Genomic DNA, 22,374 nt, shown 5'->3' with positions numbered 1-22,374 from the left:
GGCTAAGCGACGGGGCGTGAGGCGGTCGGCGGCGAACGCGCCGGTGAGGCATGGGCGGGACGAAGGTCCTGACAGGCGGGCCCGGGCTGCCAGTGGGAGAGCGGCGCGAGAGGGAGAGAGGTGGAGTCGCTGACTGGTGGGGCTGGTCTGTCAGGTGTGGCGCGGGCGCGCGAAGCTGGGCCGCTTGGGCCGGGGAGGAGAGGGGGGGGGGAAGAGCGGGCGCGGCGCGGTTTGGGCCAGAATTGGCCCAGTCGAGGGGGGGAGGGTTTTTTTTCCTTTTTCTGTTTTCTATTTCCTTTTTCCATTTTCTATTTTTATTTCCTTTTCTTTTGAATCAACAATTTGCTAAATAATCTTGAGTGATGAATATAGTCTATGTGAGGTGCTCCTAACATTTCAAGTGTATGCACATGATGAGATGACCTAAGGGTGGAGTTTAGGGAGAAAATAAAATAAGAGGGGGGGTTTAGGAGATTAGGGTTCCAAACCTTGGGTTGGGATTTTTGGGATGTTACAAACCTACCCCACTTAAAGGAATCTCGCCCTCGAGATTTAGACTGGATTTGAGAAAAGATAAGGGTATTTCCTCCTCAAGGAGTCCTCACTCTCCCAGGTAGCATCCTCTTCTCCTTCTCTGCTCCACTGAACTTTACAGAGTTTCACTTCTGAGGTGCGGGTTTTCGGACTGCTGAATCAAGGATCTTTACTGGCTTCTCACGGTACTGAAGATCTTTCTGAATCTGCACTGCCGCTTCTTCGATGTGACTTTCTGGTGCTTGCCGGCATTTGCGGAGCTGGGATACGTGAAACACATTGTGGATGTCAGACATGGATTCTGGTAATTCAAGGCGGTATGCTGTGGGTCCTACTTTGCCAATGATGGGATAGGGACCGACGAATCGCGGTGCTAGCTTTCCTTTTGCTTGGAACCTTCTGACACCATGCATCGGGGAGACCTTGAGGTAGACGAAGTCTCCTTCCTCAAATCTGAGTTCCCTCCGCCTGTTGTCCGCATAACTCTTCTGCCGACTCTGAGCTTCAAGTAATCTCCTGCGGATCAGGGCAACTTTCTCTTCCGCCTCTTTGACAAAGGCAGGTCCTTCTAGTGATTTTTCCCCTACGTTGAACCACATGAGAGGGGTCTGGAATTTTTGTCCATACAATGCTTCGAACGGTGACATCTTGATGCTGGCCTGATAGCTGTTGTTGTACGAGAACTCAGCGTAGGGCAAACTGGATTCCCAACTTCTGTCGAATGCTAGCACACATGCTCTTAATAGATCTTCGAGGACTTTGTTGACTCTTTCTGTCTGCCCGTCTGTCTGAGGGTGATAGGCGGTGCTGAAATCTAGCTTGGTGCCCATAGCTTTCTGAAGGCTTGTTCAGAATTTGGAGGTGAACTGGGTTCCTCTGTCTGACACTATCTTTCTTGGAATGCCATGGAGTCTGACTATCTCTTTGAGATAAATTCGGGCAAGGGTGGCTCCTCCAAAGGTAGTTTTCACTGGGATGAAATGGGCTACCTTGGTGAGGCGATCTATTATTACCCAGATAGAGTCATTCCCTTGTTGCGTTCGGGGTAGTCTAGTTACAAAATCCATGCCTATTTCTTCCCACTTCCATTCAGGCACTGGGAGGGGTTGCAATAGGCCTGCAGGTTTTTGGTGCTCGGCCTTCGTTCGTTGGCAGGTGTCACACCGGCCACATACTGTGCTATTTCTTTCTTCATCCCTCTCCACCAGTATTTGGTTTTGAGGTCTAGGTACATCTTGGTAGTTCCTGGGTGGATGGAGTAGGCTGAGTTGTGAGCTTCCTCGAGTAGGACTTCTCGTGCCTCTCCTTTTGGTACACACAGACGATTCTTGAACCAAAGGGCTCCTTGTTTATCTGTCCTGAGGTCCGGGAGTTGTTCCTTGCGGGCTTTTTCCACAAGTCTTGCTGTCTCTGAGTCTAGGCGTTGAGCTTTGCATATGAGGTCTTCTAGCATTGGTTTGACTTCGAGACTGTCATTGTTTCCCAAACATGCATTCAGTTGAGCTGATTCCTTCTTCCAATCTTCTAAAAAGTTGGTTCCCTTAATTCCGAAAGGTTTTCGGCTGAGGGCGTCTGCTACCACGTTGGCCTTTTCGGGGTGATAATGAATCTCCAGGTCATAATCTTTGATCAGTTCCAACCATCTTTGTTGACGGAGGTTGAGATCTGGTTGAGTGAAGATATACCTCAGACTCTTGTGATCGGTGAAAATGTGGCATTTGTTCTCAATTAGGTAATGCCTCCATATCTTCAAAGCATGCACTATGGCTGCCAATTCCAAATCATGGGTGGGATAATTCTGCTCATGCGGCTTAAGTAGGCGCGATGCATAAGCAATGACTTTCTCGTTTTGCATCAGCACACACCCTAAGCCTTGCCTCGAGGCATCACAGAAGATGACAAAATCCTGATGTATATCTGGTAGTGTCAAAACGGGTGCGGTCGTGAGTTTCTCCTTTATGATCTGGAAACTTCCTTCACATTTAGGGGTCCACACAAACTTATGGTCTTTCTTGAGAAGCTCGGTCATAGGTCTTGCTATGCTGGAGAATCCATTGATAAAGCGACGGTAATATCCTGCCATTCCTAGAAAGCTTCGAACTTCACTGACGTTGGATGGCTACCTCCATTTTGATACTGCTTCCACCTTGGAAGGGTCTACTTCTATTCCTTCCACGGTCAAGATATGCCCAAGGAAGGCTATCTTTTCCAACCAGAATTCACATTTACTGAGTTTGGCATAAAGTTGGTGTGCCCTGAGTTTTCCGAGGACGGTCCAAAGGTGACGCTTATGGTCTTCGCGGTTCTTGGAGTAGATAAGGATGTCGTCAATGAAGACCACGACAAACGTATCCAGCTCTTCCATAAACACTTTGTTCATGAGGTTCATGAAAAAGGCGGGTGCGTTTGTTAGTCCGAATGGCATCACTGTGAATTCATATTGTCCGTACCGGGTGACGAATGCGGTCTTCTGGATATCTGCTTCCTTGATTCTCAATTGGTGATAACCAGACCTTAGGTCTATCTTGGAGAAGTATTTGGCCCCTTGAAGCTGATCGAAGAGGTCGTCGATTCGAGGAAGCGGATACTTGTTCTTGATGGTGACTTCATTTAATGATCGGTAATCAATACACATCCTCATACTTCCATCTTTCTTAGAGACGAAAAGGACTGGTGCTCCCCAAGGGGATGAGCTGGGATGAATGTATCCTTTTTGCTGAAGATCTGCGATTTGGAGCTTCAATTCTGCTAACTCGGTAGGAGCCATGCGGTATGGTCTCTTTGCGATGGGTGCCGTTCCAGGGATCAGATCTATGTAGAATTCCACTTCTCTTTCCAGTGGCATTCCTGGTAACTCTTCTGGAAACACATCCATGAATTCTTCTACCACTGATATGCTTTCTGTTGTTAAATTAAACATCATCGGATCATTGACGGGTGGCTGAGCCTGACAAGAGACTGACTTTCCTTGGTGGTCTGTGAGAAGGATTGTCTTGTTTGCACAACTGATGATACCTTTGTGTTTAGTCAACCAATCCATCCCTAAGATCACATCAATCCCCTTGGATGACAAGACGGCTAAGTCTGCCAAGAATACTACCCCACTTAAAAGGATTCTGACTTGGGAGCATTTGAGCTGGCATAGAAGGTCTGACCCTGGGGTTTGGGTGACCAAGGGAATCTCTAGAGGAGTAGAGGGAATGCCATGCTTCTCCACAAAATTAGTGGCTATAAAAGAGTGGGATGCTCCTGAATCGAAAAGTACGGTAGCGGGAGTAAATTCAACAAGGAACTCACCGAGCACTACTCCCGGAGCTTGCTGAGCCTCCTGGGCATCGACGTGATTAACTCTTGCCCTTCCTTGATACTGGGTCTTGTTCTGCTGGCTGATGGAGGAGGGCGCCTTGGGGGCGGATGCGGAGGTATTCTTGGGGCCATTCACCGAGTTGGAGTAGGCAGGTCCTGATGGCTTCAGCTGGGGACAATTGTTCTTGAAGTGACTGGGATCTCTGCAGTGCCAACATGCATTCGTCGGGGGTTGGTTGCTTGCAACTGAGGGGGCATGAAAGGAGCTCTGACTCTGCTGACTGAACCATGACGGGTTGGGTCCAGTTGGTCTACTGAAGCTTGGTCCCTTGGGTGGAAATCTAAAGGATCGAGTTTTCTGGTGCCGATCTTGCTGTTGAGCTCGGAGGACTTGGAACTTCCTCTTGAGATGGCCTTTTTCTTCCTCCTTTGCCCTTTCCACTTGCATGGCTTTGTTGGAGAGGTGAGAGAAACTGAGGAAGTCTTGGCTAGCCAGGATGGTCTTGAGTTCTGGCCTGAGTCCCTTCAAGAAGCAGGCCATCTTCTTGACTTCGGTACTGATGTCATCTGGCGCGTACCAGGCTAATTCCATGAACTTGTGCACATATTCGCTGACAGATCTTCCGTCTTGAGTCACTTCCCGGAATTCGTCTTCCTTGAGCTGAACGAGCCCTTGGTATTTTAAAACTCCGCCCAGGTATTTTTCCATTTTCTATTTTTATTTCCTTTTCTTTTGAATCAACAATTTGCTAAATAATCTTGAGTGATGAATATAGTCTATGTGAGGTGCTCATAACATTTCAAGTGTATGCACATGATGAGATGACCTAAGGGTGGAGTTTAGGGAGAAAATAAAATAAGAGGGGGGGTTTAGGAGATTAGGGTTCCAAACCTTGGGTTGGGATTTTTGGGATGTTACAGAGATGCACATAAATAGAGTAAAGATCCTATCATCGACCGGTATACCTTTTGATCTACGGATTTACCTCTCGTGTAGAGGTCGAGATGCCTATTGGTTCCCATGGGTGTCTTGATGGGTTTGGCATCCTTCATTCCAAACTTATTAAGTATGTCTTGAATGTACTTTGTTTGGCTGATGAAGGTGCCCTCTTGGAGTTGCTTGACTTGAAATCCTAGGAAATATTTCAACTCCCCCATCATAGACATCTCGAATTTTTGAATCATGATCCTACTAAACTCTTCACAAGTAGATTTGTTAGTAGACCCAAATACGATATCATAAACATAAATTTGGCATACAAACAAATCTTTTGCAATAGTTTTAGTAAAGAGAGTAGGATCGACTTTTCCAACTTTGAAGCCATTAGTGATAAGGAAATCTCGCAGACATTCATACCATGCTCTTAGGGCTTGCTTGAGCCCATAAAGCGCCTTTGAGAGTGTATACACATGGTTAGGGTACTCACTATCTTCAAAGCCGGTAGGTTGCTCAACATAGACCTCTTCCTTGATTGGTCCATTGAGGAAGGCACTTTTCACGTCCATTTGATAAAGCTTAAAGCCATGGTAAGTAGCATAGGCAAGTAATATACGAATTGATTCAAGCCTAGCTACAGGTGCATAGGTTTCACCGAAATCCAAACCTTTGACTTGTGAATATCCCTTGGCCACAAGTCGGGCTTTGTTTCTTGTCACCACACCATGCTCATCTTGCTTGTTGCAGAATACCCACTTGGTACCTACAACATTTTGGTTAGGACGTGGAACTAAATGCCATACCTCATTCCTCGTGAAGTTGTTGAGCTCCTCTTGCATTGCCAACACCCAATCTGAATCTCTTAGTGCATCCTCTACCCTGTATGGCTCAATAGAGGACACAAAAGAGTAATGTTCACAAAAATGAGCAACTCGAGATCGAGTAGTTACCCCCTTATGAATATCACCAAGAATGGAGTTGACGGGGTGATCTCTTTGAATCGCTTGATGGACTCTTGGGTGTGGCGGTCTTTGACCCTGTATTTCTTGCTCATCTTCCTTGTCCTTATTGACTTGATCTCCCCCTTGATCATTGTCCTCCTCTTGAGGTGGCTCATCCTCTTGATCTTCATCAACTTGAGCCTGATCCTCATCTCGAGTTTGTGGAGATCCTTGCATGGAAGATGACGGTTGATCTTGTGCTTGTGGAGGCTCTTCGGATTCCTTAGGACATACATCCTCAATGGACATGTTCCTTAGCGCGACGCACGGAGCCTCTTCATCATCTAATTCATCAAGATCAACTTGCTCCACTTGGGAGCCATTAGTCTCATCAAACACAATGTCACAAGAAACTTCAACTAATCCAGTGGATTTGTTGAAGACTCTATATGCCCTTGTGTTTGAGTCATATCCTAGTAAAAAGCCATCTACAATCTTAGGAGCAAATTTAGATTTTCTACCTCTTTTAATAAGAATAAAACATTTGCTACCAAAGACTCTAAAATAAGAAACATTGGGCTTTTTACCGGTGAGGAGTTCATATGATGTCTTCTTGAGGATTCGGTGAAGGTAGAGCCGGTTCATGGAGTAGCAGGCGGTGTTAATCGCCTCAGCCCAAAACCGGTCCAGAGTCTTGTACTCGTCAAGCATGGTCCTTGCCATGTCCAATAGAGTTCTATTCTTCCTCTCCACTACACCATTTTGTTGAGGTGTGTAGGGAGAAGAGAACTCATGCTTGATGCCGTCTTCCTCAAGAAAGCCTTCGATTTGAGAGTTCTTGAACTCCGTCCCATTGTCGCTTCTTATCTTCTTGATCCTTAATCCAAACTCGTTTTGAGCCCATCTTAAGAATCCTTTTAAGGTCTCTTGGGTTTGAGATTTTTCCTATAAAAAGAATACCCAAGTGAAGCGAGAATAATCATCCACAATTACTAGACAGTACTTACTCCCGTCGATGCTTATGTAAGCTATCGGGCCAAATAAATCCATGTGGAGTAGCTCCAGTGGCCTGTCCGTTGTCATGATGTTCTTGTGTGGATGATGGGAGCCAACTTGCTTTCCTGCTTGGCATGCCCTACAAATCCTGTCTTTCTCAAAATGAACATTTGTCAGTCCTAGAATGTGCTCTCCCTTTAGAAGCTTGTGAAGATTCTTCATCCCAACATAGGCTAGTCGGCGATGCCAAAGCGAACCCATATTAGTCTTAGCAATTAAGCAAGTATCAAGTTCAGCTTTGTTAAAATCAACTAAGTATAGTTGATCCTCTAATACTCCCTTAAATGCTACTGAATCATCACTTCTTCTAAAGACAGTAACACCTATATTCGTAAAAAGACAGTTGTAGCCCATTTTGCATAATTGAGATACAGAAAGAAAATTGTAATCCAAAAAATCTACAAGAAAAACATTGGAAATAGAATGGTCAGGTGATATAGCAATTTTACCAAGTCCTTTGACCAAACCTTGATTTCCATCCCCGAATGTTATAGCTCTTTTGAGATCTTCGTTTTTCTCGTAGGAGGAGAACATTTCTTTCTCCCCTGTCATGTGGTTTGTGCATCCGCTATCAATTATCCAACTTGAGCCCCCGGATGCATAAACTTGCAAAACAATTTAGGCCTTGTTCTTAGGTACCCAAACAGTCTTGGGTCCTTTGATGTTAGAAACAAGCACCTTGGGTACCCAAACACAAGTCTTGGAGCCCTTGTGTTTGCTCCAAACATATTTGGCAACTACTTTGCCTGATTTGTTAGTTAAAACATAAGAAGCATCAAAAGTCTTCAATGAAATATTAGGCTCATTTGATGCAGTAGGAGTTTTCTTTTTAGGCAATTTAACATGGGTTGATTGCCAAGAGCTAGAAGCCTCATTCTTATACATAAATGCATGGTGAGAAATAGAATGAGATTTCTTAGCATGAATTCTCCTAATCTTGTGCTCAGAATAATTAGCAGGATATAAAATGTAACCCTCATTATCCTGAAACATGGGTGCCTTGCCCTTTACAAAATTAGACAATCTTTTAGGGGTATTAAGCTTGACATTGCTTCCCTGTTGGAAACCAATGCCATCCTTAATGCCAGGGCGTCTCCCATTATAGAGCATGCTTCTAGCAAATTTAAAATTTTCATTCTCTATCTCATGCTCAATAATTTTGGCAGTTAATTGAGCTATATGATCATTTTGTTGTTTAATTAAAGCAAGGTGATCATGAATAGTTTCTACATTAATATATCTACATCTAGTACAAATAGTAACATGATCAACAGAAGATGTAGAGGGTTTGCAAGCATTTAATTAATCTACCTTAGCATGTAATATTGCATTCTCATCTCTAAGACAAGAAATATAATCATTGCAAACATTTAAATCGTTAATCTTAGAAACTAAATTGTCATTTTCATTTCTAAGACTAGCAATTGAATCATTACAAGCATTTAATTTTTCAACATTAGCAATTAAACTAGCCTTCTCAGTTCTAAGGTTTGAAATAGTGTCATGGCAAATGCTAAGCTCCTTAGCCAAGTTTTCATTTTTCTCTACTTCCTGAGCATAGGCATTTTTCACTTTAACATGCTTTTTATTTTCCTTAATAAGGAATTCCTCTTGGCTATCCAAAAGTTCATCCTTCTCATGAATAGCTCCTATTAATTCATTTAATTTTTCTTTTTGTTGCATGTTAAGGTTGGCAAAAAGAGTAAGCAGGTCATCTTCATCATCACTAGAACTACCCTCATCACTAGATGTAGTATACTTGGGGGCGGTTCTAGTTTGTATCTTCTTCTTTTTGCCGTCCTTTGCCACGAGGCACTTGTGGCCGACGTTGGGGAAGAGGAGGCCCTTGTTGACGGCGATGTTGGCGGCATCCTCGTCAGAGAAGGAGTCGGTGGAGCTCTCATCGGAGTCCCATTCCCAACATACATGGGCATCACCGCCCTTCTTCTTGTAGTACCTCTTATTTTCCTTCTTCTTCCCCCTCTTGTCGTCGCCCCTGTCACTATCACTAGACATAGTACATTTAGCTATAAAATGACCAGGCTTACCACATTTGTAGCACACCCAATTGGAGCGGGGTTTGTAGTCCTTCCCCCTCCTTTGCTTGAGGATTTGGCGAAAGCTCTTGATGATGAGCGCCATCTCCTCATTGTCGAGCTTGGAGGCGTCGATGGGGAGCCTACTTGATGTAGACTCTTCTTTCTTCTCTTCCGTCACTTTGAAGGCGATGGGTTGCACCTCGGGTGTGGAAGTGCCGACTTACTCCAAGTTGATGATGTGTTTGGAGCCTTTGATCATTAGTTCAAAGCTCACAAACTTCCCAATTACCTCCTCGGGAGACATTAGCTTATATCTAGGATCACCACATATTAATTGAGCTTGAGTAGGATTATGAAATACGAGGGATCTAAGAATAACCTTGACCATTTCATGGTCATCCCATTTTGTGCTCCCGAGGTTGCGCACTTGGTTGACCAAGGTCTTGAGACGATTGTACATCGCTTGTGGCTCCTCTCCTTGTGTAACACCCAAAAATATCATTTTTGGGTAATTTAGGAAAAAATATATTCTGAAGTAAAAATAGTTATGTTTTGAAACAAGTGGTTAAATAAAAGGTTCAATTACGAATGATTGTCGTAGTAAACTATGTAGAAATTAGTCAAATAATATATTAATAAAAGATTATGCATTAGAAAATCTTTTCTATCAAAATGGATGAATATGAACTTTTGAATATACTCTTAATTTGACTACAAACAATGTGTGTATATGTTGCATAACTGGAGACATTCTTAAATAAATAAAGTATTTAATACAAAAATATAATTGCATTTCATGCTGAATTTTTGTATGTGCATTTGAACTCAAATCCTAAATTTGAATCTTGTGTGAAATTATAAATTCCAAATAGAATTCAAAAAGGAAAAAATAGAAAACTGAAAAGAAAAGAAAAAAAGGTAGGGGCATACCTGCGCCTAGGCCCAAAAACACCCTAGCCGGCCCAACTCCCTTTCACGCCAGCCCACTTCCACTCCTATCCCGCGCGGCCCACCTCTACGTTGTTACACAGACTGCTTGGGCCCGCGCTGCCGGCTCCTTGTGCGCTCGCATTGTACAAAAAAATGAGACTGACCGGTGGGACCCCCCTGCTCGCGTCTCCTCCCTTTCTGTCCGCGCATGCACATGTGTGAGGGGTCGCTGCCAGTGGGTCCCTTCGGCCGGCCATCCCCGCGCTCTCTAGTGTGTGGGTCCATGTCGTCAGGAGTCATCTTCCCCAACGGAACACGATTCCCTGGCCGATTTTCGCGCCGTCCTCACCGGACCTCCGCTCGGCCGCCGTGCATGGCGCAACCGACCCTCTCAGCTCGGACTCGCCCTGTCCCTATATAACCCGGCCGCTCTAGCTCCCTTATCCATCTCGACGAGTACCCAGTCACCAAGTGAACCGTAGGCGGAAGGGAGAGAGAAGAAGACTGCCGCCGCGGTGCCGCTGTCCGTTGCGCACCAACCTCACCACCACGTCCTCCATGGTGAGTCATTGCTCGAGTTGTTGGCCATGGCTGTGGGAGCGCGTTGCAGCCAGTAGTGCTTAGACTAGTGTTCCGTGGCGTGCCTATTCGCTCACCGGCGTGTGCGCCGCTGAGGGGATTCCTACGCCGCCGCGCCCCGCTCAGCTCCAGGGCTGGTCGGTGGTGAATGTGAGAAGAATGGCTCTGTCCGTCGATCAACGGATGGACGGCAGAGATCGAGTATGGAATACCTGTTTAGCTCGGGGGCTTGTGCGCCGTTGATCTGGCTGGAGACGCCCGAGATTAGATCAGAACGTACCCCTTCGCGTGATCCAATCTAGACCATGGATTCGTGATTGGGCGCGCGTGGTCGACTCGGGGTTGTTTTAAATCTGGGCCCTCGGCTTTTGATCGGACGACACAGATTGACTCTGTAACACCCTGAATTTGGGGATATAAAATTTCTTTTCCAATATCCACCAAATTCAGGTGTTACCCTCTCTTTTCCTTGATCTTTCTTTTCTTTTCCCTAAATAGTGGGGAATTATTTTGTATTATATCTACGTGTAAGCCTAGTAAATTAAAACCCTATGAGCGCTTTGATTGTCACATCATGCTGGCGTATACTTTCACTTTGTTTGATGAGTGATTTTGTGGAGCATGGGTTTAATAAGGAATTCAATTTAACATCGTGAAGAAAATAGGAAAGAACAAAAGATAAAGAAAATGGAAAATAGAAAGGAGCCCCCCTTCTCTCTTGGGCCGGCTCTTTGGCAGGCCCAGCCGCCCCCTCCCCCTTTGGGCCCAGCCGACCCAACCGTCCCCCTCCCCTTTTCTTTTTCCAAAAATCCCCTCCCTGCGGGCCCCGCCCGTCATCCCCTCTCTCTCTCCCTCACCCTAACCCTAGCCGCCGCCGCCGCCGCGCCGTCCTCCCCTCCAGTGAGGTTTCTCCCTCCCCCCTCCCTCCTCTCCCCCCTCCCTCCTCCTTCCCTCCCGTCGGCGTCCCCCGCCCCCGCGCCATGGGCGCGCCCGCCTCGGCCTCGGCGAGCTCGGCCGCTCCGGCGAGCTCGGCTTCGGCCCCGGCCCCGGCCGCCCCGCGCTCGGCCGCCCGCTCGGCCGCCCTCCCCGCGCCGCCCTCGGCCGTCCCCGGCCCGCGCCGCCCTCGCTCGGCCGCTCCCGGCGAGCTCGGCCCCGGCCCCAGCCGCCCTCGGCCGCCCGCGCTCGGCCCCGGCCTCGGCCGTCCCGCGCCGCCCTCCCCGCGCCGCTCTCCGGCGAGCTCGGCTCGGCCGCCCGGCCTCGGCCGCCTCGCTCCGCTCGGCCCCGCCCCCGGCCGCCCTCGGCCACCCCGTCCTGCGCCCCCTCGACCGCCCGCCCCATGCCCGGCGAGCTCGGCCGCCCCCGTGCCCCGGTTCGACCGCCCGCCCCCGCGCTCGACCTCGCCCGGCCGCGTCCTCGCTCGCTCGTGCTCGCTTGCCCCGGCGTGCTTGCCCGCTCGCCCCGCCGTGCCTTGCTCACGTCGTGTCGGCCCCTGCGTGGCCTCGAGCTTGGCCCAGCGTGCCTATGGCACGCGGCTTTGAGCCCGGCTAACGTACGGTCCCGACGTGCGCACGGCTAGTCCGTGGCGTGTGCGTGCGGCCTCGCGCGCGTGCCCGCGTAGTGCGCGTGCCTTGGCACGACTCGTCGTGCCTTCGTCTACCCCCCCTGTGTCCTATGCGCGCTAATCATGTGTTTATATTAATAAGATAGGAGTCTCAATTTGGAAATTGGTTACGTTAGTTAATTTGTATAGCTAATCATCTATCTCATTCAATGTTAATCTACTAAAAGTGGCCACGTTTACATTAGTGCATGTAGCTAATTCTTTTGTTAGAACCAATTGGAACTAGAGCACGTAACGTTTAGTTATTCGTTTACCCGTAGTGCGCCTCGAGCATAAGCTTTAACTCTCGCGAGACCTTTCCCCATTTCTTTCTAACCAAGGTAAATTCATTATCGTATGTGATATTCTATGCATATTTACTTTATTTGTTCTCTTGTATGGTGTACTGTTTGTTTCCTAATTTGAATGGATGGATGTATGTGTGCTTGCAATCGCATAGAGAACGATCCGGTTGAAGAGCCCGAGGAACTCGCAGGAGAAGCCCTTGAGCAGCAGTCGGTTGGTGGAGGCAAGTGTCCCTTGACCTATCTCTGTCCTATTCACTCTTTAATTCACCTCCCGCATTACACATTTATGCCTAAGGATTGACTAGCTTTTGTTATCCATGTCCTTGTTTACCTATTTGGGTTGGATTATTATGGTTTAGCTTTATGCTATTGCTTAACTCTAATCAATGAACATGATGAGATTATCTATGATACGCTGTTTTCCCTTCTCTTATTCTGATGTTGTACTTGTGGCCTTTAAGGGGGCTCGAGCGGTTTCTCGAGTGCCTCTCCGTAAGGACCTGTTCTATGGATGACCGCCCGGGAAAACAGTGCAACCATGAGGGTGGAATGGGATGCCCCTAGCTGAATAATTAGAGGATCCGGGGTGTAGTTCGCTTCGTCGTCGTGCCGTCAATGGGGCTCGGTGTATGCGGCTCGCTCTGCCAAGGTTGATTTGTCCCTTGGGGAGGAGTGCGGTACATTTAGGAAACCTAACGGGCGGCTACAGCCCCGGGGAATCTTTGTAAAAGCTATGTAGTGATGCCCTGCTGGGTCACCTTGGTAGTGATCAATGGAGAGTCATGATCTCCGGGCAGAAAGGGAATCACGGCTTGTGGGTAAAGTGCACAACCTCTGCAGAGTGTTTGAAAACTGATATATCAGCCGTGCTCGCGGTTATGAGCGGCCAAGGGAGCTCCAGTGATTAGTGGTACTTGATCCGAGACATTATGGTACAGATGGTTATGAGATCGATGGTTTTGGTTATGACTATGGTACTGGTAAGTGGTATTCTTTCCGTTTGGAAAGGGTACATCGGGCTAATAACTTGGGTTAATGCTAAAATCTGGCTTTCTATTAGTAAATAATAATCTGACCAACTAAAAGCAACTGCTTGACTTATCCCCACATAATGCTAGTCCACTACAGCCAAACAGGATACTTGCTGAGTATGTTGATGTGTACTCACCCTTGCTCTACACACCAAACCCCCCCATCCCCAGGTTGTCAGCATTGCAACCACTGCTCAGGCGAAGATGAAGCTGTGGAAGGAGACTTCCAGGAGTTCCAAGATTATGACGAGTTCTAGGCGTGGGTTAGCGGCAACCCCCAGTCGGCTGCCTGTGAAGGCCGCAATTATCTACGTTTCGTTTTCGCACTTTGATTTATTGTAAGGACTATATGGACGTCTCAGACGTATGATGTAATCGACTATTATTTCCCTTTTAATACTATTTTGAGCACTGTGTGATGATGTCCATGTTATGTAACCGCTGTGTACGTGAATAACTGATCCTGGCACGTACATGGTTCGCATTCGGTTTGCCTTCTAAAACCGGGTGTGACATAAGTGGTATCAAAGCCGTGCTGACTGTAGGACCGCTAACCTAGAATAGAATGGTCGTTCTAAGGATTATAGACCTCTGTCCCTGCCTTGACTTTGGTATCCCTTCAAAAGTTGGTCATATCGACCAAACCTATGTTCTACTATATATTATACCTTGCTGAAAATTGTGTTTTATTCTAATCCTTCATTTATTTATGGTTTATTACTTGCTGGTCATACTAGTTCTATTCTCACCCTTTTGCTTGAGACACCTTTGTAGATGCCCCCTGACCATAATCTTCTTATCTTTTTGGGATTCTTTCCTCTTTCGTCATCAAATTGCTACCATCTGGCGAACTCTAGTCCTTTGGTATTGACATGCTTGTATCCCTTTAATACTCTTGTTCAAAATACTTGCCTCTAAATTTCTATTGCCTACTTAAAACATTTCAGTTTATATGTTCATGACCTTTCTGTCTTTTGAGACCTTTTCCTTTTCTGTTGTTAAGTCGCTATCTTTCGGCAATTTCTTTACTCTTGGCATTGGTATGCTCATCTCCTTGAAATCTCTCATACTCTTATCTTTTTATGCCTACCTTTATATCCCAATAACTGTTCAGGACATTTCAGTTAACATGTCCTTGACCAACCCTATTTCTCAATGGTCCATGAGCGATCATTTTATGTTGCCCATCCTTGGTGATCTCGTTGTTCCTTTATAACTTCTATCGATAATGAATTCTTACTTCAACCATTCTATTGCACCCTCACCTATCTTACCCTTGATTGTTTTCTCCACTTCGCCACTTCATGAGTCTTGCCTTAACTTTATCCTTTGTCATGCCTTTTGTTATAATCACCTTCACCTTAGACACCTTTATATCTTGTTTGATGTTTGTCTCATACCTGCCCTTTAAAATCACCTCTCTTCCGTCTCATTCTGAGAGCTACACTTTACCTATCTTTACCTTGGTCGTATCCTCTTCTTTGGCTTGCGAGTTTGTAACTTCGTCCTTTGTTGTGCTTTTGTTTGTTATTGCCTCCACCTTTCTCTCTTGATCTTACCTTGGTAATTACTCCATGCCTGTTATCTAAAATCTCCAATCTTCCATCTCCGTTCAAGAGTGGCGTCTTGCTTATCTCACATGTGGTTATATCCCATTCCTTACCATTTGCAAGACTTAGCTTAACTCAATTCTTGGTTGTACTTAGATCCTTGGTTCTGATGCACATTTACCTCTTCACTTATAGCCTTGTCTGTTATCAACCTTGACCCTTGACATCTGTCACACCCGGTTTTAGAAGGCAAACCGAATGCGAACCATGTACGTGCCAGGATCAGTTATTCACGTACACAGCAGTTACATAACATGGACATCATCACACAGTGCTCAAAATAGTATTAAAAGGGAAATAATAGTCGATTACATCATACGTCTGAGACGTCCATATAGTCCTTACAATAAATCAAAGTGCGGAAAAGAAACGTAGATAACCGCGGCCTTCACAGGCAGCCGACTGGGGGTTGCCGCTAACCCACGCCTAGAACTCGTCGTAGTCTTGGAACTCCTGGAAGTCTCCTTCCACATCTTCATCTTCGCCTGAGCAGTGGTTGCAATGCTGACAACCTGGGGATGGGGGGGGGTTTGGTGTGTAGAGCAAGGGTGAGTACACATCAACATACTCAGCAAGTATCCTGTTTGGCTGTAGTGGACTAGCTTTATGTGGGGATAAGTCAAGCAGTTGCTTTTAGTTGGTCAGATTATTATTTACTAATAGAAAGCCAAGTTTTAGCATTAACCCAAGTTATTAACCCGATGTACCCTTTCCAAACGGAAAGAATACCACTTACCAGCACCATAGTCATAATCAAAACCATCGATCTCATAGCCACCTATACCATAATGTCTCTGATCAAGTACCACTAATCACTGGAGCTCCCTTGGCCGCTCATAACCGCGAGCATGGCTGATATATCAGTTTTTCAAACACTCTGCAGAGGTTGTGCACTTTACCCACAAGCCGTGATTCCCTCTTGCCTCGGGCCGATCAAACCCTTAAACACTACCAAGGTGAATAGGCAGGGTTTCACTACGTAGCCTTTACAAAGATTCCCCGGGGCTGTAGCCGCCCGTTAGGTTTCCTAAATGTACCGCACTCCTCCCCAAGGGACGAATCAACCTTGGCAGAGCGAGCCGCATACATCGAGCCCCATTGACGGCACGACGGCGAAGCGAACTACACCCCGGATCCTCTAATTATTCAGCTAAGGGCACCCCATTCCACCCTCATGGTTGCACTGTTTTCCTGGGCGGTCATCCATAGAACAGGTCCTTACGGAGAGGCACTCGAGAAACCGCTCGAGCCCCCTTGATGACCACAAGTACAACATCATAATAAGAGAAGGGAAAACAGCGTATCATAGATAATCTCATCATGTTCATTGATTAGAGTTGAGCAATAGCATAAAGCTAAACAATAATAATCCAACCCAGATAGGTAGACAAGGACATGGATAACAAAAGCTAGTCAATCCTTAGGCATAGATGTGTAAAGCAGGGGGTGAATTAAATAATGAATAGGACAGAGATAGGTCAAAGGACACTTGCCTCCACCAACCGACTGCTGCTCAGGGGCTTCTCCAGCGAGTTCCTCGGGCTCTTCAACCGGATCGTTCTCTAAGCGGGTGCAAACATACATACATCCATCCATTGAAATTAGGAAACCAACAGTACACCATACAAGAGAACAAGTAAAGCAAATATGCATAGAATACCACATACGATAATGGATTTACCTTGGTTAGAAAGAAACGAGGGAAGGTCTCGCAGGGGTTAAGGCTTATGCTCGAGGGGCACTACGGGTAAACGAATGACTAGACGTCACGCGCTCTCGTTCCAGTTGGTTCCAACAAACGGATTAGCTACATGCACTAATGTAAACGCGATCACTTTTAGTAGATTAACATTGAATAAGATAGATGATTGACTATACAAATTAACTAACGTAGACAATTTCCAAATTGAGACTCCTACCTTATTAATATAAACAACGTGATTAGCGCATATAGGAAACGGGGGGGTAGACGGGGGTTAGGGGGTAGATGATCGTGTCGCGGGCACGACGAGCTACGCCGGAACGCTACGCGAACACGCGCACGTGCAAAGCCACACTTAACGTGCTGCGAACGAGTCGCGCACGCGTCGGGGCCGTGCGCTGGCCGAGCTCGAGGCCACGCGCCGAAGGCACGCTGGGCCGAGCTCGAGGCCACGCTGAGGGCCGGCACGACGCGAGCAAGGCACGGCGGGGCGAACGGGCAAGCACGCCGGGGAAAGCGAGCGCGGGCGAGCGAAGATACGGCCGGACGAGGCCGAGCGCGAGGATGGGCGGCCGAGCCGGGGCACGGGGGCGGTTGAACCGGGGGGGGGCGGCCGAGCTCGCCGGGAGGCGGGCGGCCGAGCGGCGGGGGCCGAGCGGGCGGGGCGGCGCGGGTCGCTGGGGCGGCCAGGGAGCCGGCCGAGCGGGCGGGCGGCGCGCGCTCGCCGGACGAGGGCACGGCCGGGCGCGAGCTCGCCGGGGGCGAGGCAGGGCCGGCGCGGGCGCGGCTCGTTGGAGCGGGCGCGAGCGCAGCCGGGCGCGGGCGGCGCAGGGTGGCCGGGGCCGGGCCGAGCTCGCCGGGACGGCCGAGCCAGGGGCCGAGCCGAGCGGGGTCGGGGCGGGACGCGGCCGGGCGGGACGCCGGGGGCGCGGGCGGCCGAGCTCGCCGGGCGCGTGCGGGGCGCGGGCGGCCGAGCTCGCCGGGCGTGGGCGGGGCGCGGGCGGCCGAGCTCGCCGGGCGCGGGGGCGCGGGGAAGGGCGGGGCGCGGCCGGGCGGGACGCCGGGGGCGCGGGCGGCCGAGCTCGCCGGGCGCGGGCGGGGCGCGGGCGACTGAGCTCGCCGGGCGCGGGGGCGCGGGGAAGGGCGGGGCGCGGCCGGGCGGGCGGCGCGGGGAAGGGCGGGGCGCCGGAGGGAGGAGAGGGAGGAAGGAGAGGGAGGGGAGGAGGGGGGAGGGGGGAGCCTCACCGGCGGGCGGGGAGGGGCGGCGGCGGCGGCGGTTAGGGCAGGGGTTAGGGTGAGGGAGGGAGAGAGAGAGAGAGATGACGGGCGGGCCCGCGGGAGAATTTTTGGAAAAAAAGAAAAGGGGTGGGGGGGCGGCTGGGCCGGTTGGGCCCAAAGTGGGGGAGGGAGGGGGCGCGCGGCTGGGCCGGCGCGGGGCCCACGCGGGAGGGGAGGGAGGGGGGCGGCTGGGCTGAATAGGGGAGAAGGGGGGGGGGAGAGAGAGGGAAGAAAAAGAAAGAAAAGAAGAAAAGGCTTTTTCCTTTTTTCTAATTTCTAATTTTCTCTAGACGAAAGCATTCACATTTTTAATCAATCAAAAAGTATGCATGGTTCGGCATGGTGCATCACTCAAAATAAAGTGTTTTAAGGTTTTGCTTTACACGAGGTCTAAAGCCAAAACCCGCTATAACTTTGGAAAAGATCAAGGTTTAGCGAGGGAACGGGAAAAGAAAAGAGTAACGCCTGAATTTGGTGAGAGAAAAGAAGAAAAAATTCTACCCCCAAATTCAGGGCGTTACAAACCTATCCCCCTTAAAAGAATCTCGCCCTCGAGATTCAGGGTTGGCTAGCAAAGAGCTCAGGGTACTTGGCCATCAGATCATCTTCACGCTCCCAGGTTGCTTCTTCCTCAGAGTGATGATTCCATCTAACTTTGCACATTCTGATTGTCTTCCTTCGGGTGACTCGGTCTGCAACCTCAAGGATTTGCACTGGCTTCTCAACGTAGGTCAAGTCCTCCTGGACTTCAAGACCTTCCACTGGCAACTGCTCTTCTGGCACACGCAAGCACTTCTTCAACTAAGACACATGAAAGACATCATGCACAGCGGACAAATTCTCTGGCAAGTTGAGCTGGTAGGCCACTTCTCCACGTCTTGCAAGAATCTGATACGGACCGATGTAACGGGGTGCTAGCTTGCCTTTCACTCCGAACCTTCTGACTCCTCTAATCGGCGACACTTTCAGATAGACAAAGTCTCCGACTTCGAAACTCAGCTCTCTTCTTCTTGTGTCTGCATAGCTTCGCTGCCTCGATTGCGCTATCTTCAGATTCTCTCGGACCATCTTGATGTTCTCTTCGGCTTCAAGCAAAATGTCTGGCCCAAACACTTGCTTCTCTCCAGGCTGATCCCATTGCAACGGAGTTCTACAACTCCTTCCATAGAGTGCCTGAAATGGTGACATCTTCAAACTGGCCTGGTAACTGTTGTTATAGGAAAACTCTGCATAAGGCAATCTCTTGTCCCATCCGGACTGATCTTGCAACGCACAGGCTCTCAACATGTCTTCAAGAATTTGGTTGGTCCTTTCGGTCTGGCCATCTGTCTGTGGATGATAAGCTGAACTGAAATTCAGATGCGTGCCCAAAGCTTCATGCAACTGCTGCCAGAAATGAGAGGTGAACTGCGTTCCTCTGTCTGACACTATCTTCTTTGGCACGCCATGAAGACAAACGATCCGAGACATATACAATTCTGCCAATACTGCACTGCTGTAGTTGGTCTTGACAGGTATGAAGTGGGCTGACTTGGTCAAGCGGTCCACTACTACCCAAATGGAATCGTAGCCGGCTCGAGTGCGAGGCAATCCGACTATGAAATCCATACCAATTTCATCCCATTTCCACTGAGGGATCTGCAACGGTTGCAACAATCCGGCTGGTCTCTGGTGCTCTGCCTTAATTCTTCGGCAACTATCGCACATAGCCACATGCTCTGCGATTTCCCTCTTCATTCTGTACCACCAGAATTTCTTTTTCAGATCCTGATACATCTTCTCACTGCCAGGGTGAATCGAATAGGCCGTCTCATGAGCTTCCTTAAGGATCAACTCCCGAATGGACTGGACATTGGGAACACACAAGCGGTCTTTGAACCATATCACGCCTTCTGCATCTTCTCGAAAATCCTTGCCTCTGCCATCTAGAATCAGTCGCCGGATCTCACTGATTTTCTCATCATTCTTCTGCGCTTCTTTGATTTCACGCTCTAAGGTAGGTTCCAACTCAACTGTGACTCCTCGCGAATTGTTCAAAAATCCGAGACTCAACCTGTCGAACTCCTTGGCCAACTCATAAGGCATCGGACGAGCGACCATCAGATTGACTTGACTCTTTCTGCTCAAAGCATCTGCCACTACGTTTGCTTTGCCTGGATGGTAATGGATCTCCAACTCCTAGTCTTTGATCAACTCTAACCATCTTCGCTGCCTCATGTTCAACTCTGACTGAGTGAATATGTACTTCAGACTCTTGTGATCTGTGTAAACATCACATTTCTGTCCATACAGGTAGTGCCTCCATGTCTTCAGTGCGTGAACCACTGCTGCCAACTCTAGATCATGGATTGGGTAGTTCTTCTCATGAACCTTCAGCTGTCGGGACGAGTAAGCCACAACTCTTCCCTCTTGCATCAACACACATCCCAAACCTGTGTAACAAGCATCACAATACACCGAGAAAGGCTTGTGCACATCAGGCAAGACTAGGACAGGCGCTGTAGTCAACTTCTCTTTCAGCGCTTCAAAGGCCTGTTGACACTTCTGGATCACAATACACCGAGAAAGGCTTGTGCACATCAGGCAAGACTAGGACAGGCGCTGTAGTCAACTTCTCTTTCAGCGCTTCAAAGGCCTCTTGACACTTCTGGGTCCACTTGAACTCAACTTTGTTGCCTAGCAACGCTGTCATTGGTTTCGCAATCTTCGAAAACTCTTCGATGAATCGCCGATAATATCCAGCCATTCCAATGAAGCTCTTGATTCCTCGAGCATCTGTTGGCGCTTTCCAGTTCAGAATGTCTGCCACTTTCTTCGGATCCACAGCCAATCCTTCTTTGTTGATTATGTGACCCAAGAACAGGACTTCATTGATCCAGAATTCACATTTGCTCAACTTTGCATACAGCCGGTGCTCTCGCAATCTCTGCAATACCATCTTCAAATGATCTGCGTGCTCTTCTTCGCTTTGAGAATAAACCAGAATGTCATCAATGAATACCACCACAAACTTATCAAGGTAATCCATGAATACACTGTTCATCAAGTTCATGAAGAACGCTGGCGCATTGGTCAAACCAAAAGACATCACCGTGAACTCATACAACCCATACTTGGTAATGAATGCCGTCTTCGGAATGTCCGAAGGTCGGATCCTGAGCTGATGATAACCTGACCTCAGATCAATCTTGGAGAACACACTGGCTCCTCTCAACTGGTCGAACAGATCTTCAATTCTGGGCAAGGGATACTTGTTCTTGATCGTGACTTCATTCAAAGCTCGGTAATCGATGCACATCCTCTTGGTGCCATCTTTCTTCTCCACGAACAAGACAGGAGCGGCCCAAGGCGAGGTGCTTGGCCGGATGTAACCTTTCTCTGACAGCTCATCAATCTGTTTCTTAAGCTCAACCAACTCTGGTCCAGATATTCGGTAAGCTCTCTTAAAGATGGGGCGGTTCCAGGAAGAAGCTCTATAGCAAACTCAACTTTCCGCTCTGGTGGCATACCCGGTAAGTCCTTTGGAAACACATCTGGGAACTCGGACACAACCTTGATACTCTCAATTGGGTCTGCTTCACTGCTATCAACAGCTATCTGATAACAACTTCCTTTCTTTGGCTCAGGCGGGACTAACTCGGTCACCACTTCCTCTCCTAGTGGGGACACCAACTTGATGGTCCTTTTATCACAACTGATAATTGCCTGATACTTATCTAGCCAATTCATCCCTAGGATGACATCTATTCCCTGAGTACCCATTACTATAAGGTTGGCGGGAAACGCTATCCCCCTTATTTCCACACTTATATTCAAACAAATGCTATCGGCTCGAATTCTACCACCGGCTGAGTCAATTTGAATGGGGGTTGACATGGTAGTAATTGGAAGGTTATGTGCTTCTACCCATGATGCAGTAATGAAAGAATGTGTTGCTCCAGTATCAAATAACACTTCTGCAATATGGGAGTCGACTGGGAACATACCTACTATCATGTCGGGGGTCTCCTGAACTGCTTCAGCCTCCAAGTGGTTCAGCCTTCCATGATTATAGCGCGGCTGAGAGCGATTGCCTGCTCCAGGCTGAGGCACATTCTGCTTCGCTGGGGCATTGGGGCCTGACTGCTGCTGGGCTGCCTTATTCGGACATTGCATCACCCAGTGGCCTTGCTCTCCACAGTGGAAACATGCCCTGTTTCCAACCTGAGCTGGTGCTGCCTGATTGTTCTGCTGGTTTGCTGGGGCAGGAAGACGAGGTGCTTGCTGATTCTGCCTCTGAAACTGACCTCCTGACTGATTGCTCTGACGGTTCTGGTACTGGTGCTGAGGATACTGCCTTTGGAACTGCTGATGTTGCTGAGGTGGACGCTGGTTCTGCCTGAACTGCTGAGGTTGATTGCCTGAGAAACGAGGACGATTGCTGCTTCCAGGCTGGGGTCCACTGATCTTGCGCTTACGATCCTCCATCTCCTTACGCTTTCTCTCTGTCATGATTGCTCTGTCAATCAGGTGCTGGAATGTCA

Source organism: Zea mays, chromosome 6 (genome assembly GCF_902167145.1).
Source record: "Zea mays cultivar B73 chromosome 6, Zm-B73-REFERENCE-NAM-5.0, whole genome shotgun sequence".
NCBI lineage: Eukaryota > Viridiplantae > Streptophyta > Magnoliopsida > Poales > Poaceae > Zea > Zea mays.
This window is presented reverse-complemented; position numbering follows the sequence as displayed.